Below are 25604 nucleotides of genomic sequence, written 5' to 3'. Positions count from 1 at the left end.
AAACTCAGTAATTCTCTCCAGAAACCCCAATAATTGCCCTAAATTCCAAACAAACTCCCCCAGCCCACTGGTATGAACCAGCTGTGCTCCACATGGTTCCAGTTGCTCTCTTTCACCCTCACTTTTGTTCCAGTCACTCCCAGTATCTCCCAGTGTTCCCCAGTTCCCTCCAGCATGTTCCCAGTCACTCCCAGTATCCCCAATATGTTCCCATTTGCTCCCAAGCACTCCCAGTCACCCTCAGTTTAGTGGCACTCACTGCCAGTATGTTCCCAGTCACCTCCAGTATGATCCCAGTTCATCCCAGGATAAACCCAGCAGTTTCCAATCGCCCCCAGTATGCAGCCAGTCACTCTCAGTCATTCCCAGTTATTCCCAGTTGCTCCTAGCATGATCCCAGTTCCTCACAGCTGCTCCCAGTCACCATCAGCACCATCCCAGTTACTCCCAGTAAATCCCATTTGCCCCAACATGGTCTCATTTGCTCCTAACAGGCTCCTGCTCACTCCCAGTATGATCCCAGTATTATATCAGTACAAACCCAGTACAGTCCCAGTCACTCCCAGTACGATCCCAGTGTGATGTCAGTACAAACCCAGTACAGCCCCAGTCACTCCCAGTATGATCCCAGTATATGTCAGTACAAACCCAGCACAGTCCCAGTCACTCCCAGTACCATCCCAGTATGATGTCAGTACAAACCCAGCACAGCCCCAGTCCCTCCCAGTACCATCCCAGTCCAGCCCAGTCCCTGGCAGCGCTGGCACTGCTGGGATCCCCCAGCCCTGGGTGCGTTCCCCCCTCCCGCAGGTGCCGAGAGGAGCCCCAAGGGCTGGCAGTGCCCAGGCAGGGTCCCCAGCAAGGCCCAGTTTGGATGTGCAGCCCCCAGTTTGCCCAGTTTGCCTCTCCTTTGGCCCGGGCCGGGTTCCCCCCGCCCGCAGCGGCTGGGAGCAGCCGAGAGCCCCGCGCTGCCCATCCCGACCTGTCCCGGCTCCATCCATGCTCCAGCCGCGGGGTGCAAGGGCTGCAGGAACGGGGCACCGAGGGTGTCCGGGCTGCTGGGGGAGGAGGAGGAGGGAGGGAAGGGGAGGTACGGAGGGGGAGAAGGAGGAGGGGTTAGGGAGGAGGAGGAGGAGAAGAGATGGAACGGGAGGGATGGAAGTAGGAGAAGGAGGTGGGGATAAGACAGAGGGGAGGAGCAGGAGAGGGGATGGAAAAGGAGGAGTGGGAGGAAGAGGAGGGACAAAGGCGGATCAAGGCTGAGCAGGCGGAGCCACGCGCTCGAGCCCTGCCTGAATTCGCAGCCCCCACCTGTGGGATCATCGCCCCCCCATGGCACAGGTGAGCGGGGAGGGGGAGCTTGGCCCAGATATCCCGGGGGGTGCCTGGGTTGGGTTTTTCGGGGGATGTTTGGAGAATGGAGAAGTGCAAGGCTGAGCGGAAAAGGCCCCTCGGGGGGACATCGGGGGATGGCGGTGGCGGCTGGCGGCAGAGGCAGCCTGGAGGAGCAGAGCCCTGTGTCCCCCAGGAGCCCAAAGTGGGGAGCCCAGAGAGGGGGGAGCGCCGCCGTTGGCGGGAGCCTCAGGAGCCTGGAGAGGGGCAGGGGGGACTCCTTGGAGCCGCTGCAGCCCAGAGCAGAGAGTGAGGGAAGAAGGGAGCCCGGGAGCCCAAAGAGCCCCGGCATCCTGAAATGGGGAGAGCGAAGAGGGGGGAGCTTTTGGGATTGCTGGGACTGCCAGCAGCCTGGGCAGGGTGGGCACCGAGGAGAAGGGGGACCAACAATCCAAGTGTGACCCCCGGCAGCTGGTACCGGGGGGAACCCCAAACACCAGAGGGGAGGGACCAGGACCAGGAACTCCTGGGAGTTCCTGGGAGGCTTTTTCAAGTCTGAATCGTGGTGTTTGGGAGGTTTTTCTGGAGCCCAGATGGCCGGGGGCTTGTAGAGACAGACTCGGGCAGTGGGACCTTCAAACTCAGCGTTTGTGGGGGAAGATGAAACAGGAAAGCCTTATAAATCTGATTGTCTGGCAAAAGATTTTGAGAATGTAGGAAGTATGTGCAGGATTGAAATAAAAGCAAGCTTTGAGATACCTTAGTTACTGAAAAGCTGGAAAACAATGGAAGGTAATCCGCTTGTGATGAAAGAATTCCCTCTGCTTGCAGACAGGTCCAGGGGCCAGAGCAGACCCTGCTAGCTCAGCAGAAGGGGTCCTAAGAGGAGTTTTTAGGGTTTAAAATGTAACACAGGATGGTGATGTAATGATTCCTATAGGCTGTATGTAAATGCTATAGGATTTGTATCTTGTACTGGATTGGAGAGTGAGAAATAGAATATTCAACACAGGAGAAGATTTATTGTACTGTGACGGGAACCTTACACTCTTCGGCTCTTGCCCTCTTCTTCTCTCACCCTCTCATCCTCTCTCCCACTCCCTTCTCTCGGGCCTGCTCTGAGCTGTGGCTGGCAGCTCCCAGCAGGGCCCCTGTGCCCAGGCCCTTGGCAATGAACCCCAAGTTCCCCGACCTGGCTGCAGAGATCTCTGGTCTCCGTCCCTCCCGACTGTCCTACCCGCGACGCTCCTACAAACATCTCATCCCTTGTTTTCCCCAAACCAGGATTTCCCATTGCCCACCCCTGGGAGGCTGTGAGGAAGAGGAAGATGTCCCGGGACACTGAAGAAGGTGAGGAGGAAGTCAGAACCCCTTTCCCCTCTGTCCTGCTCCATCTCCCAGCCCAGCACAGCCCCGGCTGCAGGACAGCCCTGGGGGGATCTCCTTCACTTGCCTGTGGCACGGAGGCAAATCCCATCCTGTCCTTGTCCTTCCTCCCCCAGAGCAGGAGCTGAGCATGGAGAACAGGGAGGACAAATCCCCGGGGCAGATCCTGGTGGCAGAGGCCGTTTTGAGTGGCTCCATGGAGCAGGAATCCAACGGGAAGGAAAAGCCCCGGAGATGCCGCACGAGGAGGGGCTGCAAACGCAGATCACAGGGATCTGAGGGGGAGAGAGCCAGCCTGGGCCGGGAAGGCGGCCGGAGATGGAGCCAGAGCTCAGAGCTGGTGCTGCATGAGCAGCTCCATGGTGGGGAGAAGCCCCACACGTGTAGGGAGTGTGGGAAGAGCTTCAGGTGGAGCTCCAACCTGATCAGGCACCAGAGGACCCACACAGGGGAACGGCCCTACGAGTGTGGGGAGTGTGGGAAAAGCTTCAGTCAGAGCTCCCACCTGATCCTGCACCAGAGAACCCACACAGGGGAACGGCCCTACGAGTGTGATCAGTGCAGGAAGAGGTTTCACACCAGCTCCAGTCTCCTCAAGCACCAGCGCACGCACACAGAGGAGAGGCCCTTCCGCTGCCCCGACTGCGGGCAGGGCTTCAGGCACAACTCCCATCTTGTCAGGCACCGACAGATCCACACTGGGGAGAGGCCCCACGAGTGTGGGGAATGTGGGAAGAGCTTCAGCCGGAGCTCCCACCTAATAAGGCACCAGAGGACCCACACTGGGGAGAGGCCGCACGAGTGTGAGGAATGTGGGAAGAGCTTCAGGCAGAGCTCCAACCTCATCAAGCACCAGAGGACCCACACTGGGGAGAGGCCCCATGAGTGTGGGGAGTGTGGGAAGAGCTTCAGCCACCATTCTAACCTGATCATCCACCAAAAGATCCACACTGGGGAGAGGCCCTATGAGTGTGATAAATGCAGGAAGAAGTTTCAGACCAGCTCCCATCTCCTCCAGCACTATTGGACTCACAGAGAGGAGAGGCCCTTCCAGTGCCCCGACTGTGGGAAGGGATTCAAGCACAACTCCACCTCATCACCCACCAGCACATCCACACCGGGGAGAGGCCCTACGAGTGTCCCCAGTGTGGGAAAAGCTTCTCCAGCAGCTCTACCTTGACCAAACACCAGCGGAGGCACCGGTAAGGGAAGCCCTGCGAGTGCCCCGAGTGCGGGAAGAGCTTCGTGCGCTGCTCCAGCTCCATCCCCCACTGGAGGAACCACTTTGGGCACAGCCCTGGTCACCCACATTCCCTGTGATCCATGTTTGGAACACACCTGGCTGCTTGTCCATTGGTTTGGCCTCAGTTTTTTTCTCCATCTGTGTACTCCAAAAGCCAAGAGGGATTGATCTGTCATCTCAAAACCACTCAAATCCAACTGAAAATAACTGAATTTTAACCCAAAATGGCTATATTCTACTTCAAATTTCTTGTTCTCTCCTCAAAAAAACTTGTCCCAGGCCAAACTCACTCCATTCCACAGCCACCAGGCTGAGATGGAGTTGGGAGGAGATTGGGAGCAGTGGGATGGGGATTGTGTGGGGCTGGTTGGTGGGATGTATTTGATAGCAAATAAAACTTTCAGAGTTACTGATTTCTGTCCTGTTCATTTTCAGTCAGTTCTGTTTGCAGAGTGCTGCCTTCTCAGATGATTGAATTCCTAGAAGAAACCCAATTTTTAAATCATCTAACCCAAACAATCCAAAAACCAATATCCAAATAAAACCACCCACACACAAATAATTTTTTAAAAATAATTTTATTTTTTTTATTTTTTTAAGAGTACTTAAGGATGTTATTAAAGTTTAATTGTTTGGGTAAAATGTGTGAGAAATTATAGTGGTGTTTGGTTTTGTCTTTAGTATATTTGTAATATGAATTGTTTAACTAAGGCGTGTTAGATTGCATGTTAGTTTTTTTAGATTTTTTTTTATCTGAAGTATATTAGCCATGGAGTTAAAACTTTCAAAAGTTATTTCTTGGTATATAATTTGTTTGTATAAATGTATTGGTAATGTTATAGTAATAGTTATTGCTGTTTTGGGCTGAATCATTATTGGAGTATTGTAAGTAAGAGTTGAAATTACTGTATTTCATTTTCATTATAATTATTTTGTTTTAATTAATATTTCTTTATTTATAATTTCATTCTAATTTTTGAGATGATAGGAAGGAAGTTCAAGGGCAGGAACATTTTTTTCCTGGCTTGGAACTGGAATTCCAGACTCTGGGAGTGTGTGCAGGATCACACAGACTGGGATTAAATATGGACTGGGATCAACATGGACTAGGATTCTATGGACAGGGACTGCACAGAGCGGGACCATATGGATCAGGACCACCCAGACTGGGATCAAATATGGGCTGGGATCACCTGGACGGGGATCACATGGACTGGGATCCTGCGGATCAGAACCCTCAGACCGGGATAGCCTGGAGTGGGATCAAATATGGACTGGGACCATATGGGCTGGGATTCTATGGACTGGGATCCTACGGACTGGGATTCCAGGGAGTGGGACCATATGGATCAGGACCACACAGACTGGAATCAACTTGTATGGGATCAAATATGGGCTGGGACCATTTTTTAAACTAACTTTGTTATAAAGATATAGTTTTTATTTCTGTTGTTAATTAAGCTCAGTGAAATAGCTGCTTGTGTTAAATGCCTGCTGGGATGGGATACCATCCAGTGCACACAGGATGAGGACACCTGTACAGATCTGCCAACTATCAGCACTCCCTGTCTGAAGGCAGAGTGGACCAAGGCCCAAAAACTGGAGGTGATAAAGAGAAGGAGCCAAAGCCACAGCCAAGAAACTCCCATGCTCTGAAAAGGCAGATCCAAGGAGGGGCCAGGTAGAACAGTTCCTGGAATATGTAAAGTAGTTTATGGATATGCATGAGGGTCTATGAATATGCAACAGGCTGGTGTAAGGGAAAAGGTATTTCAGGGGGATCCCCGAAGGGAACAGGGTGCTCCTGGCTGAGTGCCAAGATGCACCTGGCTGTAATAACCTTTGCTCCATGGTCCTGGTCTCCCACTGTCCTTTATTAAACTTTTTACATTTTCACAGGAGGGTGAACGTGTTTTTCACATTTAGGATCGGTTTAAGTTTTTTCACTTTTCGTGGGAGGGAATTTTGAAGAGCTGCAAGTGGCTAATCTGCCTGCAACAAGGACCATTCCACAGGCTCTTGTCACCTTTCCCGACACCTCTGCTGCAGCTCATGGAGGGTGAAGCCCTGGAGGCTCCTTAGGGGCGGTTATGGACGATTGCAGGCAGCGCCTCGATGCCCTGGATCAGCGGTGCCCCCTCCTGGGAACCCCCACGTTTTCCAAATAGGCATCATCTCCTTCAGGGTGCTTCCTTAAGAATCTGAGCTGTACATTGATGACAGAGGTAAAATATAAATAATTTCCATCAGTCAGTAATATAATTCAGGTGTTAAGATGTTGGAATGTTGGAGGACAGAAGACAGATGATGGACTTTGGACCTGGTTAACATAAGAGATTTGATAACAGGATGCCTTGGCAAAAGCAAACGGAACTTTGAAAATTAGACCAAGATTGCAAGAAGATTAAATCAGATGGGTTTACTGGAAAAAGAAAATCCCATTATACTCTGCAAGCAGGGGATGTTTTTTTATGCACAAATTTGTGTATGTGATTTTAACCTAATCATTGTAGTGCACATTACTAGTCTCCCTAAAATAGTAAATAAGTGCTTGTATCCCACAATAAAATCAGATTCTGATCCGCGAGTCAGTCTCCCCATCTCTCTCCATCGCTGACACTTCCCTGATAAAGAACTGGGATTCCTGCTCCCATGTTTTTACCTGAGAGCCCCCCTTAATTTCAAATTTTTAACAAATCAGAAGGAAGGGGTTTACATTTTTCTATTTCAAGAAAGGCTCCTGCCTTTCTTAGCAAACACCTCTCTTTCCAAACCAAGACACAGGAGCCACCTGTATTATACATGTGAATACTTAACACAAAAAAACAAGAGCATCAGAAAGACAAAACAGCTTGGTAATTTGTAGAAAGTAACTCATATCAAAAATAAAATGTGTAAATAAATTGGTCTGAAGATGACATTCACAATTTTCCTGGTGACATTGTGCACTGTACTGTAACAGTGGAGAGTCACTAGACATAGCCAGTAGGATAACTGGATATGCTTTCCAAACTTATTCTAAGTATTCATTGAATTATTCATTGAATTCTCATCCTTCTGTACACTTCAGCTCTGCTGTAAACTTCATTGACATTTTTTCACAAGCTTCTAACAAGTTACTCTGGCTCCATAATTCCTGAGACCAAATGGAGTCCAAATGCCAAGTGGGATTACTCTTTTCAAAGCCTGCAGTCACACAGAATGAAGCAGTACTTAAATCATCCTGTGCATCCCATACACATAACAGTCCAGTTACTGACCATCTGCAATAATTTTTTGACTTTTGCTACAAATTACCTTTAAGAATAAGCTACACATATTATCTTGATCCAGTTTTAATTCAGGGACAGCACTGCAATTGCCCAAAAAATTCCAAGGGTACCTAGTGCTGTTGCAGTAATACAAGAGAACTGTAAGTGTGTATTACTAGTTGTTATTCATATTAGGTAAAAATGGCTCAGCTCAGCTTTGCAAAGCAAGAAACAAGTGATGGAGAGTTGAATTGATGGAGTTGGGACAGTGTAGCCAGTCTGCTCTTTGTGAGAGATGCTCGTAAGCAGTGGCAGTAGTAATGTTCTCATCTCCTGTAACTTTGCTCCTTGTGATCTACTGTCCACCTCTGCAACTTTTTCTGCTCTTTTTTTTTCTTTATTTTTTCAGCTGAGTACCAAAATGAAACACAGAACTGCAATGTTACTACCAAAATATTAGATATATTTTTCAAAATATAAAATACTCACAGCTTTTAGAAAACACAACAGAAATGTTGGAAAGTATAAACAATACAAAGTATTGAACAGAATTTTATATTATACTACATTAGCCAAACAAATGGATAGTAGGGCTTGAGGAATGAGGATATAATTGAAGTTTGGTTAAAAGGGATTATTTTGGTCTCTGTGTGGTAACTGTCATCAACCTGATGTAGATACTTGACAATCTATTTAAATATTCCTAAGTTGTAATATTTTGCATCATTGATCAGCTATGATTTTTTAGATTTCTCTTGTACTCATCACTGAATTATCTGAGCACAATCTCCAAACAAGACAAATGTTAAAGTAGCAAAGGGCTGCAATAACTGAGCAGCCAACAGTATAATCCACACCGGCATCTCTTGGCTTTGCCAAATCCTCTGTGAGTGCTTTCGTTTCTTTTCCTCTTTGGTTTAAAATGAAACACATTTTCAATACTTCTGATGTCTCACCTCTTAAAGAAAAACATAGATATCCTTGTTGGCAGTGTCATATTGGCCAACAAATCCTTAAAAGCTCTTGTAACTAGAAGTCTTGCGTCCTAGTGAGCCATGCAGTGGAGATGGGAGCCAAACTCACCCTTCCTGTCTATGCAGAAGATAAGGAAAAGAAATGGCATCATCTAAAAAACTCAGAGGTCCGCTCTCTAGCTCCTTCCTAACTCCTTCCAATCCCCCAAAGTGTGATTTAGCTACAAACAGATGACAAGGACTCGTAATGCTGGCTCTTTGACTCCAAAGCAGCTGCTTTAGAATCTTTCACAGAACCCTGTGTAGTTATGTGCCAGAAATGTATCATTTTAGAAAACTTTCCCAGCGGATTTGAATGGAGGTTTGTTTGATAGGTGTTTGAGGAGAAACACCAAACCCAGCAGAGGTCTGGGCTTTGGCCTAGCTGTGTCCCTGCTGATTGTGAAGTGTGCCATCAGCTGCAGGGCTTTCTGGGCTAAAAATAGCATCAAGCCACTTGGCCTATAAAAGCTGGAGCCACTTTTGGGGCAAATTTGGAGACCTCATCTATGGGTGGATGGAGCACCTAGGATTTTCCCAGTTGCCGGGAATGGTTCTCCAGGTACCCGGTGTAAAATGGGGCTCCCCAGCAACTGTGCATCTGCGAGATGAGAAACAATTGTCTTGGTTTGAAAAGACAGGTGTCTGCTATGGAAGGCAGAAGCCTTCTCTGAAATGGAAAATGTAAATCCCCTCCCTTCAAATGATTATAATTTAGAAATTCAAATGCTCTCAGGGAAAGCTATGGGAATAGGACTGAGCCCGCAGAGCAGGGCAGTGTTTGCTGATGGTCTGAGCCCTTCCTAAAGATCCTGTCGGGCTGTCTTAGACCCCTGGGGCCAGGGATTCCTTCCAACCTGGGCCACTTTGGGTGGGCTGGGGGCAGCCCCAGGGCAGGTGGCAACGTGTGCAAAGGCCCTGGGTGGCATGGAACGGAAGCCGGTGTCCAAGGGCCCTTTGTGACATGTGGGAAATAGAAGCTTGCCCGGGTGCTCGGAGCACACAACGGCGCAGAACGGGACAGAGCGGTGCCGTGAGGAGCCCCCGCACAGCGCACTCGTTCCCGTCTGACCCAGAGCTTTTCTGCGACCTTGTTCCTGAGGTTGAGCTCAGGGCCTGAGCACAGGCCACAGCACCCGTGGCCTGCTGAGGCTTTTGTTCTTCAGCTGCCCTCAAGGGCAGAGCGTGAGACTTGGGGCCCCAGAGCTCTCTTCCAGGAAATCTCTCCTGCAAGTAGCTCCAGTCAGTGGCATGAAGCAGAGACCCCCAAGAGTGCCCAAGCTGGCCTGGCTGGAGGAGGAGGAGGAGGAAGAAGGCCCTGGAGCTGCCCCAGCACAGGAGACTGAAGAGGTGCTGCTGTTCCATCCACCGCAGGAGGGTGAGTGGCAGAGCTGGGCCGCAGGGCTGCAGCCTGCAGCCAACTTGGTCCCATCCCATGCCATCCCATGCCCTGGGGACATGCCCACAGACAGGACAGAAGAGGGGCCAGGTAGACACCCCACAGGAGCCGTGCTCCATTTTCCTGGGGCATCCCGGGGCTCTCCCTGCCTGGGAAGCGCAGGACTGGGCTGTGTTCTCCGGCCTCTCCCGCAGCCCCTCAGTTCTGTCTGCGCTCGCTCTTTGCCAGATGCAGCCGTGGAGCGCACAGGAGAGCAGGAATCCAGCCATGGCCGCTTCCGCAGCACAGCTCAGGTACCTGCAGCCACCCCCACCTGGGCTGGGCCTGCTGTCCCTGCTCAGCCGAGCACCGTGTGTAGAGCAGTCCATGAAACATCCCCGGCTTCTTGCCTTTCTCCTACAGCTCGTACGTGAGTTCATCCACAGCATCCGTCAGGGAGAGACCAGCATCACGGGCACTGGGCTCAGAGCTCACTCAGAGCTCCTGGGTCATGAGACCAGTGCCGCCCTGCTGGATTTGCTTGTGGAGAGGGGTGTTTCCCAGCCAGAACAAGTAAGCAGCCTGTGGCCAGGCTTCAATTCCCCCATGAGTCACGTAGCTTCCCAAGCCGCGCCTGCTGGTCCCTGGGAGCCTTTGAGGCTCATGCAGTGCGCTGGGAAGGGAAGCACTTCCCTGGGGACGCTGGGGACATCGCTTCCTCTGGCAGATTTCCAAGCCTCCCTGTGCCTTCTCCAGGTGCCCGCCACAGTGATGTACATTCACCGATGGCTGATGGCCAATGGACATGCTGAGCACAGGCTGGACAAGACCCTGCTGAATGTCACCAAAGAACACCCGGGTGACGCAGTGGTGACGCTCCTGTGTCTGGCCCCGTCCTGTGACAGGTATGGGGCCCACCTGCCCAGAGGGCTCAGGGCTCCCCAGCCCATCACCCTGTACAGCCAGTCCCAGGTGTCTGACCAGCAGAGTTCTAGGGCCCTCTGGCTGCTGCCTTTCCAGCCCTGGCACGTCAGCCCCCGAGCTTGCTGCCATGCTCCCTTGACACCCCTCAGAGCTCTGTCCCCACAGGGCTGGGCTGCCCGGGTGCCGCTGGCGAGGGCAGTGGGCAAAGGCTGTGCCGGCGGTCAGCCCAGGCCCTTAGGGATGCCCAGTCCATGGTGCTGTGTCTGAGACCCACCCTGAGACAGAGCTCTAACCCCACAGAGCTGCCATGGCCATGTGGAAGACCATCATGTGCTCGTCCAGGACTGCGAAGCCAGTGCTGCTGATCCTCCTGGATGTGCTGGGGAGCTGGCCAGAGCGCAGCATGTGCACCTCTGATGAGGCCAAAACGGGTGTCTTTGCCCTGGCTGTGAGTTTCTGCAACTGGCCTTTGCTGGCCCAGAGGCCGCCTCTCCAGCAGCTCTGCTTCCTCCTTCCCCCACTGCATCTCCCTGCCTCAGGTGCTGGCCTGAGACCTGGCCCAGTGGCAGCTTCAGGCCTGCAAGGCCCCATGCTCCCCCTGCATCTCTCTGGGCTTCTCCCTGCCAAGCTTGGGCCCTGCCACATGGACACCTTGGCACTGAGCACTGTCTCAGGGGGGCTTTGTCCTTTGCAGGCAACACTGGTGATGTGGAAGTTCCTCCAGGAGCCCCGTGTCTCAGGTGTAGTGACGGCATATTTTCCCCGCCTCTGTGTGCATCTGCTCTTCCAAGTGTTTTTCAGCACAGAAGAGATGCCAGAGGAGGTCAATACCTTCTGGAAGGGATGCCAGGAAGAGCACGGCCTTGCCACCAGCCCCAACAGGTGCTCCATCCCAGCCCTCCTGTCCCTGGCACGTGGCCTGGGAAGGAGCCAGTGCTGCCAGTGTGACCTGGGCTTTGCTCTGCACACAGATTTGCAGTGCAGACCCTGAAGGCCCTGCTCTACCGAAAGCAGCACAAGGATGTGGTGGTGTCAATGGAACGCAAGCGTTGCTGGGACACGCTGCTCTGCGCTGACACCCGCCACTATGCCGTGGGTCTGCTGGCCAGGTGAGACTCCCCTTCTGCCCACTGCTCCTGGCATTTGTGCTCTGTTCCCAGGGTGTCCCACACAATCCCTGTGGCCCCGGGACACAGGGTCTTGTCACTGAGGGACGGCAAAGCTGACTGGAGAAGGCTGGGAGGGGAGAGAGCCCTGGGGAGACACCTCCTAAAAGGCCCAGGTGCCTTTGCAGGATGGTGGTTAAAGACCACCAGGCTCTGTGAGCCTGTCCTTGGAGAGATTTGCTCAGGTTCCTGGTCTCTTTTTCGCCCTCCTAGGGAGATGCGCCATGCTTGTCCTCGCTTGTGTTCCAGTATTGCACTCCACCTCCTTGGGCTCCTCAGCACATTGGAGCCACACTGGGATCTGCCCGCCCTGTCACTCCTTGTGGAGGTAAGCCGGATATCCAGCGCTGCCTCACTCAGCTGCCTCCCAGCTCCCTGCCCTCTCGCCGCCACAGCCGCCTGGGACGGTGCCTGTGCCCTGCGCTGCTGCCCGGGCACAGCCCGGTGCGGCTCCGGGCTCCTGCTGGCTGGGCTCCCTCTCACTGCCCTGTGCCTTTCAGGTCCTCGAGTGCCTGGATTCGAGTGAATGTGCTGACAGCATTGTGAAGGTCTCCTCAAGGTACCTGCAGAGCGAGTGCAGGGAGAGGCGTCGCCTGGCGCTCAGGGCCCTTCTCGAGCTCATTGATGATCCCTCAATGGTGAGAAGGGGGCAGCGGCTGAAGCTGCGCTGGGCAACGCAGTCGCTTGGCCTTGCCTGGGCTTTGGGCGCTGGGGCAGCTGCTCCCAGCTCTCCTGCCTCCCACTTCAGCTGCCCGAGTTCTTTGGGACAGCCCTTTGGCCTCTGGGCCCTGCGGCAGCAGGGTGGGGTTTCACAGACTTGTGTTCCACACAGGCCGAAAGAATGTGGAGCTTGACCGAAAGCCTTATGGACCTACTTTGGGACAATGATGCAGAGATAGCTGGGATGACGCTCATCACACTCAGCTTTCTATTCCTGCACAAACACACTCTGATGTCAACCCCCATTGCCCTGCAGCTGGCTGAGGTGCTCCTGCCACTCTTTGACCACGTAAGGCTCTGTCCCTCTGGCCACAGCCACTGGGTGCTGCCTGGAAACTGTGTGCCCTGTGCACTTCCAGGCCTGTGCCAAGGAGGGCCTGGAGGAGACAATGCTGAGGTATTTCTTCCTTTTTTCCATATAGGATAATAGCCAGGTACAGCTGCTCTCTATAAAACTCTTCCGAGACATGATGGATTTTTTGGAAGAGAGAGATAAACTTTTGGAAAGCCCTGTGCACCAGAGCCTGCTGCCACTGCTCTTCCACTGCCATGATGAGAATCAGCATGTGGCAGAGGTGAGGACTTGTGGGGCTGCTCCTGTCCCCCTGCGAGGGTGCTCGGCCGCCTCCTGCCCTGCGCCTGCGGGACCGCAGCCTCCTCCAGGCCATGGCACAGGGACGCCGGTCCCATGCCCTGGGCTCTGGGGCCATCTCCACAACTCTGCTGCTCTCCAGGCTTCTCGGGAAACGCTGCTTTGTGCGGTCAAGTTCATGAAGAGGAGGGATCTCAAAAAGCTGGTGAAGGAGGAGAAACTGTGGAAGTTCAGCAAGTGCCTGGTATAGGACTGCTGAGAATGCCCAGCCTCAGCCTGGAGAAGGCCCCTGAGGGCGGTGCTCAGTGTGCGGGGCGGGTAGCTGTGCCCCTGCCCGCTGCTGCACGCAGAGGCCGAACGGGCTCTTCTCCAGGCTCCCGTGGTCCTGAGCCGGGTGCCCGTGGAGCCCCGGCCTGGCAGGGCTGCGGGGCGGGCTGGCACTGCGGCTCCCCGGGCAGCAGCCGGCCCTCTGCCCCCTTCCCTCGGGAGCCCGGCGCCAGCGGCTGCTGGCCGCGCCTCAGGGCTGTGCGGGCAGGGGAGGCCGGGGCTGGGCGCAGGCAGCGCCCGGCCCAGGGGCTGAGCCCGCGCCAACCCTTCCTTCCCTCCCGCCGCTCTCTCCAGCTGGCAGAGGACAGGAGCAGAGCGGCCGAGCACCTGCGCCACGCCCTGCGCTACCTGCAGAGCCCACAGGAGCCCCTGCGAGAGGCGGCCATCAGGTTCATGGGTGAGCCACGAGCCCGGGCTCCCTCCCCGGCCCGCCGCAGCTCGGCCCCAGCCCCGCCTGCTGCCCCGACAGTGCTGGCCAGGCTTGGCGCCGTGGAGCCCCGGCTGGCCTCGGCGCTGCTGCCGCCCTCTGGCAGCCGTGCCCTTGGGCAGCAGCGTGCAGCCAGGGCCCGGGCTGAGCCCTGCCGGGCCAGCAGGCTGTGTGGCCACAGCGCCGGCAGCTGACAGGCTCTGTGTTCACAGGGATCGCCGGGCAGAGCTTCAGGGGGCAGCAGAGAGAGCTCCAGCTGATCTGCAGTGGTGAGTGAGGGCAGTGGGCTGGCAACGGGGGCTTGCGGGGGGAGAGCTGCAAGCCCTGCCCTGGCTGCAGAGGCCTCTGCTCCCGTGGGCAGAGCACTCTGAGATTTCAGGGCCATGTGTGCCATTCATGTCCAGCAGCTTTGGGCTGATCCCCTTGGTCCCTGCTCCCTCCTGGCCATGGCAAGAGCCAGCTGGCATGGCCTTGGCTGGGGGCTCTCCTGGGGTCCCCAAAGATCTGGGATCTGACCGTGGCTCTCTCTTGCAGCCCTTGAAGACCAAACAAATGATGTCAGCCTCACCATCGGAAACCTGGCAATTCAGACACTCTGCATCCTCAAGTCAGTAGGCCCGGCTCCGATCTCCATGTTCCAGCGGCTCCAAAATCACCTGCGCAGGGCATGGAAGAGACGGCCTCGCCTGTCACAGCTAGGCTGCCTGCCCTGCCGGAGCTCTGTGGAGAGCTGATCCCAGAAGATCTTATTGCTTAAGCCACCTGAGTTAGGAGGCATTTCTTTTTCTTCAGAAATGTTCTTTTCTTGGTTTTTCTTGTGTTTTTGTTTTCTTTTACAATGTAAATATAGAATGTTTTATAATACACAGCCTGCCAGGATCTTTCTTTTGCTGCCCAGGATCGGCAGGGCATAGGGGAAGCAGGGAAAAGGGTGCTTGTACTTAGCATCCTGCCCTGGCGTTCAGTGCCGCAGGGAAAATGGCCAGAAGCCCCTTGGCCTTTGGTGCTTCTGCTGAATTCTTTGTGCTGCCGACAGAGCAGCCGGGCAGGGGCCAGAGCTGAGGGGATCCCTGCGAGAGCGGTGCCTGGAGATGGCCACAAGCCCTGTGCCAGGCAGGAAGCGCCATCCGTGTCCTCCTGCCCATGTGCTGCTGCCTGCGTTGCTGAGGGCTCCGAGGTGCCTCTGGCTGGGGCTCCTCTGGAGCTGCTGTGGGGCTGCAGCGCTGCTGCCGGGCAGCTTGGCCAGGCTGAGGGAGACCCTGAGGGGCTGGGGCACTGGGAAGCCCTGAGCAATTGGGTGTCAGAGGCCATAAGCAGCCCCCTGGCAGCCTCCTTGTTCCTGCTGGAGCTGACTTGCAAGACGGATCCTGGGCGCTCTGGAACTAACAGCATCAGTGTTGTTGGAAACCAAAATGCAGGGAATTCTCAGACCTTTGGTCTTGTCAGAAAAGCTTAGAATTAAACACAGGATTTGATCTGAGACCTTGGAAAGGGCTTCCAAACTTGGGTGCTAGAAGCGAGAATGCGGATTTATAGTTTATAGCAGAGACACGTGGAGGAAAGTTGATGTGGAGGAAAGTTTAGAGTTGTAGAGTTCAAGATTTAGAAAAACTAATAGTTAAAATGGTAAACAAGAAGCTTAGGATGCAGTGCCGTCGGTTTGTGTGTCATAACACGGTTGGTTGGCTAAGGAAGCTTATACTGTAGCATGAGTCCATAGGAGGAAATATTGAAGGATTGTGCAAGGGCCCTGGGTGGCACGCTGCAGCACGGTCACCGTGGCACAGAACGGAAGCCGGTGTCCAAGGGCCCTTTGTGACACGTGGGAAATAGAAGCTTGCCCGGGAGCTCGGAACACACAACGGCGCAGAACGGGAGAGAGTCGTGCCGTGAGGAGCCCCCGCACAGCGCACTCGTTCCCGTCTGACCCAGAGCTTTATTTTTGATCTTGTTCCTGAGGCTGAGCTCAGGGCCCGAGCACAGGACTCAGTGACCCGTGGCCTTCTGAGGATTTTGTTCTGCAGCTTCCCTCAAGGGCAGAGCGTGGGACTTGGTGCCCCGAGCTTTTCCAGGACATCGCTCCCGCAAGTAGCTCCAGTCAGTGGCATGGAGCAGAGACCCCCCTAGAGTGCCCAAGCTGGCCTGGCAGGAGGAGAAGGAGGAGGAAGAAGGCCCTGGAGCTGCCCCAGCACAGGAGACTGAAGAGGTGGTGCTGTTCCATCCACTGCAGGAGGGTGAGTGGCAGAGCTGGGCCGCAGGGCTGCAGCCTGCAGACAACTTGGTCCCATCCCATGCCATCCCATGCCCTGGGGACATGCCCACAGACAGGATGGAAGAGGGGCCGGGCAGACTACCCGCAGTGGCCGTGCTCCATTTTCCTGGACCATCCCGGGGCTCTCCATTCCTGGGAAGCGCAGGGCTGGGCTGTCTTCTCCGGCCTCTCCTGCAGCCCCTCAGCTCTGTCTGTGCTTGCTCTTTGCCAGATGCAGCCATTGAGCGCATGGGAGAGCAGGATTCCAGGTGTGGCCGCTTCCGCAGCACAGCTCAGGTACCTGCAGCCACTCCCACCTGGGCTGGGCCTGCTCTCCCTGCTCAGCCGAGCACCGTGTGTAGAGCAGTCCATGCAACATCCCCGGCTTCTTGCCTTTCTCCTACAGGTCGTTCCTGAGTTCATCAACAGCATCCGGCAGGGAGAACCAGCACTGAAATAAATAGGGCAGGAGATCTTTCTCCTTTTCAATGCCTTTATTAAATGCGATCATCTGAGGTTGGGAGGTAAGATGGGTCTGTGGTCACACCTTTGTCGCTTCCAGGAGTGTCTCGGCGGAGGAGGAAAACGCAGCTTCATCGACTTGGGGGCAGAGCTGGGGGTCCTGTCCCCACAAAAGTAGTGGGGATATTTCCCTAATTCTGCTTTTAGGGTGTTCTGTCTAGGGTACTGGCTCTAGCCAAGGTCCTTTTAGTCTGGGGCTAGGGGCAACAAAGGTTCTCAGTGTCTCTGCAGGCTCTGGACCTTTGTCCTCACGTCTAGACACCACTTTGATCTCCTAATTCTGTATTGGCTTGTCACTTTTGGGGGATTTTTTGGTAAGTGTGGTGGGGGTCCTTCCCGTGGCATGCTGGCTCTGAGGTTCTTTTGCATGTCCGCTGATGTCCCCTCCTTTCACTGGCTGAGAAGGGCCATCCACCTGGCCCAGGCAGGGTGGTACTGATACAAAAAGGGGAATTTTAAACAATAGAGAGTTAATGACCAACTCCTAATAGGTCATTACAACATGAAGCTAACAAAGAACTCTCCTCTGCCACTACTGGTTAAACTTGTATTTCTACAACCTTTTTTAAAAAAACTGGGTAACCTTTTTTTACTCATAACAACGGGGCATGTGACCACTATATATGGACAATGGAACTCTGTGCTCTGTGCTGTTTGGTGGTTTTGCTTCACTGAAGTGATGTTCTAAGAGAAGCAGTTTCCTCCAATAAAAAAAATCAATCAGTAATTAGCTTTGAGAATTGACCATCTGTTAAACCACTAAAGAAACTGCACACGGCCCTGTGAAGACACACGGTAATGATGAAAAAGCCTGGGAGGGTCTCTTTCCCTTCTGGCTGGCACAGAGGTAACAAGGCTGACCCAGCCCCGTCTCAGCCAGGGCAGCCCAGGCAGCTCCTGCCGTGGGGCCGGGCCCCTTCCCAGGGACCCCGCCAGGCCCCATCGGCTGCCGGGCAGGGCAGGGGAGGCCGCGGGGCCGAGGCCAGGCCGGGCCATGGCTGCAGTTCCAACATCTGGGCACTGCTGAGCCCTGCCCCACCGCCAGCCCGGGCCGAGCCAGGATCCGCCGGGCCCCAGGAGCAGCCCCGGGCCGGGCCGGCTCGGCCAAGGTTCTGCCACCGCTGGGGTTCACCCACAACCCCCGGGCAGGGGGAGGAGAAGCCATCGGCCCCGGCTGTGCTGCTGCTGTGTTCTGGCCTGGCTGCTGAGATCCTGGCCCTGCCCCAGCGCGGCCCATCCTGACACAGCCCCAGCGCAGCCGCTGCAGAAACCTCCATGGTAAAACAGCTCCGGCCCAAGGACCGAGCCCGGCCGGGGTCACGGAGCCATCTGCAGGCCCTGGGTGAGATATGAACTCTGTCAGTGCTTCCATCCTCCCTCGAGTGAGAGAAAAGGACAAAGTGCAGGCACGTAGAGAAGCAACGTGAAAACATCGAGGTCAGTGAAGAGGAAGCTGAGTTCCAGATGGGAGGGATGAGGAGGTGCCTTGATCTTGGGGCTGGAATCCTCTTGTAAAGCTATGGAGAAGGATGTATTTGATTCATCACACTCTCTTTTTCCCTATAACACATTGGAAATATGGGGAGATGACTTGTTCAGCAACGGCCTCCATGCTAAAGGAAGCAAATCTTGAAGTATCTGTGATCCCATGAGAAGTTTGTACAGAGAGAGAGCAGAGTGATGAGACCCTGTGCCCTCAGGGAGACAAGATACCCTATAAGTTGGCATGGCCCAGAAACACAGCTGTGGGAAAAGATGTGAAAAAATGGAAGGGACTTCATGATAGCAGATTTTCCAGGTGGCTGCTATAAGTGGAAATTGAGAGCAATAAGGGAACTGTTTTCTTTTGGAAAAGTCTCCATAGCATGAAAGAGAGACTGTCTCCCTAGTGAACTGAAGAAAAACTATTCTAGAGGTGGAAAACTGACTGAAAATTTTAGGTTTTCTCTCTTTCCATTGTGAGTAAGAAAGAAAAAGGTGTAGGGAGAAAAGAAGTGTTCTGAAAGTTTTTTTCTGATTCTTATTGTTCTTTCAATTAGTTCCTATTAATAAACTTTTCTTTATACCCATTTAAAGCTTTGAGCCTTCTTTGCCTTTCTCCTGATCCTACCTCACAGCAGGAAATGAGGAAGGATATTCTAGTGAGTGCACTGGTAATTAGCCAACTCTGAACCCACCACACTACTTCATGTGTTGGCTGAGAAATTTCAAATTGGTGGAAAAAAAAAACCACTACAGAAACCTTCATCATGAACTTGTACAAGAGCAAAAGGAAATGAAGGCAGAGTCATGGTTTGTCAGACTTGATTGATCCTAATGAGCCCTGTGGAGCATTTGGACCTGAGCCCTGCAACCTCAGGGCCTGGAGGGAGATTGCACAAACCTTTCCAGGAGTCAGAGTCAGAGGAAACACCCAAAGGGTCTCAAGGCATGAATGGGTCCCACTGAGGTCCATCCCCAACATAGGTGCCTAATGGACTCCTTGGAGGAGAGAACTGGAGGCCAGGATGGTACAAAAACTTCTCAGAGATTCAGTGTAGAAAGGAAATTCCAAAGTACCTTAAAAATTCTGAGTATCTAAAAGTATTAATGAGCCACACTGAGTGTTAATACAGAGCTCTCAAGGGACTCATTAAAGCAGATATTTGGGGCCATGATTGCACAAACCTCTCACAGAGTCTGTATCAAAAGGGAAACACCAAGTACCTTAAAATAACTGAAGTACCTTGAAGCATTAATGAGCCCCACTGAGTGTTGTTACTGACAAAGCCTCTACAGGGACTAATTACAGCAGATAATTAGAGGCCATGATTGCACAAACCTCTCAGAGACTCCAAGGCAAAAGCCAAACCCAAAGTTCTTTGAAAAAAATCTGTGAGGATGAAGGAGCCCCCAGGGCCATTGCTGAGCAAGGCTCCCCAGGGACTCCTTCCAGCAGATCCTTGAGGCCACTGGGATGCGGGCTAGGGGGGGATGCTGAGGGCAGGACAAGGGGCTGGCAGTGCCCAGCCTGGCTGGTGCTGTGCCAGGAGGCCCCAGTGCCTCAGGACAAGGTGTCTCCTCCCAGCCCTTGGTGGCACAGACCCTGCTGTGCCCCAGGGCACCAAGACTTGGCTTCTCTTTGTCCCCACCTGTCATCACTGCCTCCAGTTCTCTGCTCTGCCTGGGGCCTGGGAACACTTTCTCAGTGGTGTCCCTCAGTGGGACCCATTAAAAGTCCAAGGAACTTTGGAGTGTGATTCTGACTTGGAGTTCTGGAGAGGTTTCTTCAGCTCCCTCTCAAGGGCTGATGTTCAGGGCCTGAGCACAAAGCCCCAGAGGCTCATTAAAGTCCTTGCGCTGTGTCTGTGCTGCTGAGCTGGGCTTGGCTCCTGGCACAGAGGCAGCTCCTGGTAACCAAGAAGAGCTTCAAAAGCACATTTCTCTTGATGAGCAGCTCTTCTGCCAGCCCAGCAGGGCTGGGGCACTGCCTGCAGCCACCCCGGGCACAGCACAGAGGCACAGAGAGCTTCAATCAGTCAGGGCTGGGAAGGTGCTGAGAAGTGCCTGGGGCACAATCACTGCCAGCCCTTGGCACAGGAACCTCTGGCTGCAGGACAATGCAGCTGCAGCTCCTGGAGTGATCTCCCAAAGTTGGAACATCCCAATGCCTACAGACTCTGTGAGTACATTCTCTGATTGTCTCTTGTGCAGAGCAGCCAGGGGTGCCCAGGGCTGTCCTGCAGAGCAGGGTCCTGCAGCCCAGGGCGCTGTGCTGGGGCAGGGACTCTGCTGCCTGCCAGGGACAGCTCTCAGCCAGCCCTGGCTGCTGCTCCCAGCACTGGGGAGAAGCTGTGGGGGGAAGGAGCCACCCTGAGCAGGGCAGGTGCTGCTGCTGAGAGGGGCTGGGTGGGGCAGGGCTGCTCCCAGCTCCAGACCAGCTTGGGCACAGCTCCGGAGGGAACTTCCCAAATAAGGTGAGCCTGGGATTGCTGTAAGTATCAGAAGCTTTCCTGAGTGAGGTATCAATTTCCTGCTTGGAGAGGGATGGGAAAGTGGGGCTGATGACAAAAGATTTTTGCTTTTTCTGTATTTTTTCACATATTCATGCCTCTGTAAATTACTATTATATATTATAAATCTATAATCATTATTTTGTTCTATTAAACTCTTTTTTTTACTCTTATTAAGCTATTATTTTATACTTTTATAACTATTATCCTTATTAACTCTGGTATATTTCATAACCTTTCTGTTAGACTTTAGAACAATAGGCTGACTGTCTAAATAAATTCCTGAAATACTGTCTTTTATCCGTGTTATTATCAAATAGTCCTATTATTAGGAAGAGAGCCTACAAGAATATTTTGTTTATTGACCAGAATGTGAGCAGTCACAACAAAAAGTAGAGGAAAAGAAGCCCTTGGACCTACTCCAATGGGTTAATCCAGGGGTGTGTAACCAGGGCAACTGAATCTGCTACTGGATGTTCCTGTTAAATATCCTAATTTATCAACCTTAATAAATTGTTGAAACCAGGGGCCGGGTATGCCCCATCCCCACTGGGACACCTGGAAGCTTCCAATAAATGTCTGGTTTTTACTTTACTGTTCTAACACTGTTCCAAGGGGTTTTTTTTCTCTTTTGATTACAGACAACAGGGGGATGAGAGAAGCAGAACAGGAATTGTAATTCCAGAATCAGAGAACATTCTGAGTTGAAAGGGACACACAGGATCATCAAAGGAATGTTTGAGCATTTACAGAGACTCCAGAACTGTAACTTTGGGTGGTCAGTCTCTCTGCTGGGAGCCTCCCAAAGGGCCCTCAGGCACTCCTCAGCCCTGGACAGCAGCAGCATCACCTCTGCAGGGCCCAGCAAGGCTCTCCTGAGCTGCCCTTGCCCACCTGCACACAGAGCCTGCCCCAGCCAGGGCCCTGCACACAGGCAGGTTTCTGTAGGGCCAGGGCCGGGCACACAGGGTGGGATGGGCTCTGTGAGCACTGGCAGGGACAAGGCTCCTCTCAGGAGGGAATGTCCAGGCCCAGGGAGATGCTGAGGGAAGGAGAGGGGGCTGAAGAGAGCAGTGCTGGGGGCAGGAGGGCACTGTTGGTGTGTGGGAGGTGCTGGGCACAGCTGGGCACAGGAACACTGTCCTGAGTGCCCGGCTGTCTCTGCCCTGCCCTCTCAGGCACAGCACCACAACATCTTCTCTTGTTTCTGCACTGCCCTGATATTGTCAGTTATCTGGTGCCAGGGAGGCTCTGGCATTTGCAGCAGCTGAGTCAGGCACTGCCCTTGGCATTCCTGCCAGGCAGGGCTGTCCATGGGAATAGGGTGCCCAAGCTTCCCTGTCACCTGTGGGGCTGTGGGCAAAGCAGTCCATGGGAAAGGGGAATGAGCTGAGCCCCCTCCCTGAGATCCCATCATGGGCACACACAGGGATCTCCCTGCTGCGCCCTTCCAAGCTCTGAGCTGCCCTCCTGGGTGCAAATCTGTGCCAGAGCCTCTGGGAGTTCCCTGAATGTCCCACTGGGAAGGGCAGAGCTGCCACAGCTGAGGAAATGCTGCTGGGTTTGCCAAGGGAGCCGTGAGTGTCCTTGGCACATGGGGGTGCTGAGACCTTGCCCAGAGACCTTTAGAGAGGGTGAGACATCCAGGGATCCCTCTGCTCTGGGCAGGGTCTGGTTTGTCCCAGGGTGACCCTGGAATGTGATTGTGCTCTGATTCCAGCCAAAGGTGCAAAGCCAGGGCAGTTTGGAACAAGCCCATCCAGCCCCTCACCTTCCCTGAGCCACAGGGAATCCTTTGCCTCTTCCATCTCTCAGTGGCAAACTCTGAGTGCAGCAGGAATGCTGAGGATTTCTGACCTCAGAGAACCAGGAAAAATGTGTGGGTAGGAAAAAAATTCCAAAAATAACTCCTGCCATCTGTTTCCTTTAGACATGGGAGTACAGATGCTTCCAAGCATTTCTGTATTATGAGTGAGTCCCTGGAAAATCCTGAATATCCAGCCTTGTTCCTTTGCCCCATGGCCACAAATCCAGGAAAGTCAGGAAGGGATGGCTCCTCAAGAGCCCCCACACACAGGCCTGGCTGCTCCTGGCACACTCAGCCAGCACCAATGGAGCTCAGGCAGGGACCTGGGTGAAGGTTTTCCCAGAGCAGGAACAAGGCTGGGTGAGTCCCAGCTGGAGAGCATGCAGGGATCGGCCCAGGTTTGGCTCCAAGCAGCCTCTCCTGACCTGCCACTGTCCTTTCTCCATGAACAGGTCCCCAAGTGCAGCCACAGCAAATGTCCAACAGCAGCTCCATCAGGCACTTCCTCCTGCTGGCATTGGCAGACACGCGGCAGCTGCAGCTCCTGCACTTCTGCCTCTTGCTGGCCATCTCCCTGGCTGCCCTCCTGGGCAACGGCCTCATCATCAGCGCCGTAGCCTGCGGCCACCACCTGCACACGCCCATGTTCTTCTTCCTGCTCCACCTGGCCCTCACTGACCTGGGCTCCATCTGCACCACTGTCCCCAAAGCCATGCACAATTCCCTCTGGGACACCAGGACTATCTCCTACACAGGATGTGCTGCACAGCTCTTTTTTTTTGTGTTCTTTATCTCAGCAGAGTTTTATCTGCTGACCATCATGTGCTACGACCGCTACGTGTCCATCTGCAAACCCCTGCACCACGGGACCCTCCTGGGCAGCAGAGCTTGTGCCCACATGGCAGCAGCTGCCTGGGCCAGTGCCCTTCTCAATGCTCTGCTGCTCACGGCCAATACATTTTCCCTGCCCCTGTGCCATGGCAATGCCCTGGGCCAGTTCTTCTGTGAAATCCCACAGATCCTCAAGCTCTCCTGCTCCAATCCTACTCAGGGACTTTGGACTTCTTGTGTTTTCCATCTGTTTAGCTTTGGTTGTTTTGTGTTCATTGTTTTCTCCTATGTGCAGATCTTCAGGGCTGTGCTGAGGATCCCCTCTGAGCAGGGACGGCACAAAGCCTTTTCCACCTGCCTCCCTCACCTGGCCGTGATCTCTTTGTTCATCAGCACTGGAATATTTTCTGACCTTAAGCCCCCCTCCATCTCCTCCCCATCCCTGGATCTGGCCCTGTCACTTCTGTACTCGGTGGTGACTCCAGCTCTGAACCCCCTCATCTACAGCCTGAGGAACCAGGAGCTCAAGGCTGCAGTGTGGAGACTGATGACTGGATACTTTCAGAAACATTAAACTGCTGGCCAGTGTCTGCACATCACTTGTAATAAAAGTAAACTTTGATACTTCTTTCTGGCTTCAGTGTGGAGGTTCTTTTATTTTGTTGTTTCATTTTTTAACATAGACCACAAAGAATGTCATTGTTTGTGCCATTTCTCAGATGGTTTCTTTCCACCTTCCCTGTGGCCACAGATTATGTCAATGAGGAGCAGTGCTCATGGTGGCCCAAAAAGCACTAAAGGATCTCCCAGCAAAGTTTTCTGCAGAGATGCCCTTTTGTTGCCTTCTCTGGAGCTGCAGCAGCAATGTCTGTGTGCAGAGCTGGGGGCAGATCAGTGCTGGCACAGCAGCTGTGCCCAGCAGCAGCAGCACTTGGTGTTGCCAGTGCTGCTCCTGTGGCCCTGCCCCACTGCCCTGGTGGCCCTGGTGTTGCTGCAGGGCCTGAGTGCTCTCGGGGCCGGGCACAGCCCTGGGGGTGCCAGTGCCAGGGCTGCAGCAGGCACAGGCCATGGGCACTGCAGGGGCAGCGCTGACACCTCAGGCCAGGCCCTGGGGGCTCCAGGCTCCTTGCCCAGGCTCTCTCAAGAACACAGCCAGGCCAATGCTCAGCACAGAAAACCCCTGTGAGCAGCCCCAGGGTGGCCGTGGGCAGGCTGGGGGCAAACAGCATGGCTGGGGCTCTGCAAGGGCCCTGGGGGAGATGGGAAGGAGCAGCAGAGCAGGGGCTGATCCATCCCCAGTGTGCTGGACAGCTCAGGGCAGCGTCCCAGAGCGTCCTCATGGAGCTGCCAACAACATCCCCCCTCTGCAGCCCTGGCCTCTCCCCCAGCTCACACAGGTGCCCCATCCTTGCAGGCACAGACACGGCAGCACTGGCTCAGGAGCCCCTGTTTGCATTGCACAGAGCAGGGGGAGCACCCCCATGCTGTTGCTGTGGGGACATGAACCTGAGGGAGCACAAATGCCATCAGCCCCTGTGGCCAGCATCGGCTGGGGGGACAGCAGGGAAACCACTGAACTTTGTCCTGGCCTCTGCAGCCAGCCAGAAAGTTTGTTCCCATCAGCTGGGAGTTTCCTGTCCCACTGCAGACGCTGTTGCTCAGAGCCAGGGCTGCCTGGCAGCCACCCCTAAACTGCCCTGAGCATTTCCTTGGCTTCACCTTTGCTCTCTTTACTCTTCCTGCTACAAATTTCTTTTTCTTGCCCACCCCTGTCCCCTCCCCTGCAAACAGACCATCCCTGTTTGCCCTTCCCTCTCCGGCCCCACTCCCCATTGCAGTTCCTGACTTGGCACCATGGGAATGTCCCTTGGGGAGCAGGATCATCCTACAACCAAGTGCTGCAGGAATTGTCTGCAGGCTCCTGCAGTGCCTCCTGCTGCTCCCTTGCCAGAGGCACCCCAGGCCACGGGAGCACATCTGGGCTGCTGTGTCTGGCTCTGGGGCTCCCTGTTCTGGGCAATGAGGAGGAGCTGCAGAGGCTCTGCAGGACTGACAGGATGGGCTTTGGGGCTGGCAGGAGAAGCTGAGGGACCTGGGCTGCTGGAGCTTCTGAAGAGGAGGCCCAGGGCTCTTCCTGCAACTGCTCCAAGGGTGGATTCAGAGAATCCCTGAATCAGCAAGGCTGGAAAAGGCCTTGGAGATCATCAAGTCTGACCTGTGCCCTGACACCACCTTGTCTCCCCTGAGCCTCTTCTTCTCCAGGATAAACAACCCCAGCTCCCTCAAACATTCCTCACAGGACTTGTCTTCCAGACCCCTCCCCAGCCTTGTTGCCCTTCTCTGGACATGCTCCAGCCCCTCCATCTCCTGCCTAAACTGAGGGCCCCAGAACTGGACACAGCACTCGAGGTGCTGCCCAACCAGTGCTGAGCACAGGGGAAA

General features: G+C 54.1%; 2 protein-coding genes and 1 pseudogene across 2 annotated transcripts in view; 2 read left to right on the top strand and 1 right to left on the bottom strand.

Moving 5' to 3' along the window:
• LOC103825013 (zinc finger protein 208-like) overlaps positions 1-6383 on the top strand; it is a 742626-nt pseudogene extending 736243 nt beyond the window's left edge.
• Positions 1-25604, bottom strand: part of LOC115485198 (uncharacterized) — a 2106330-nt gene that overhangs the window by 1068881 nt on the left and 1011845 nt on the right.
• The window catches only part of LOC127060478 (uncharacterized), a 43682-nt gene that overhangs the window by 10939 nt on the left and 7139 nt on the right, over positions 1-25604 (top strand). The window lies entirely within an intron of this gene.

Source organism: Serinus canaria, chromosome 25 (assembly GCF_022539315.1).
Source record: "Serinus canaria isolate serCan28SL12 chromosome 25, serCan2020, whole genome shotgun sequence".
NCBI classification, from domain to species: domain Eukaryota; kingdom Metazoa; phylum Chordata; class Aves; order Passeriformes; family Fringillidae; genus Serinus; species Serinus canaria.
Note: the sequence above shows the minus strand (reverse complement) of the source record. Positions and strands in the feature narration are given on the sequence as shown.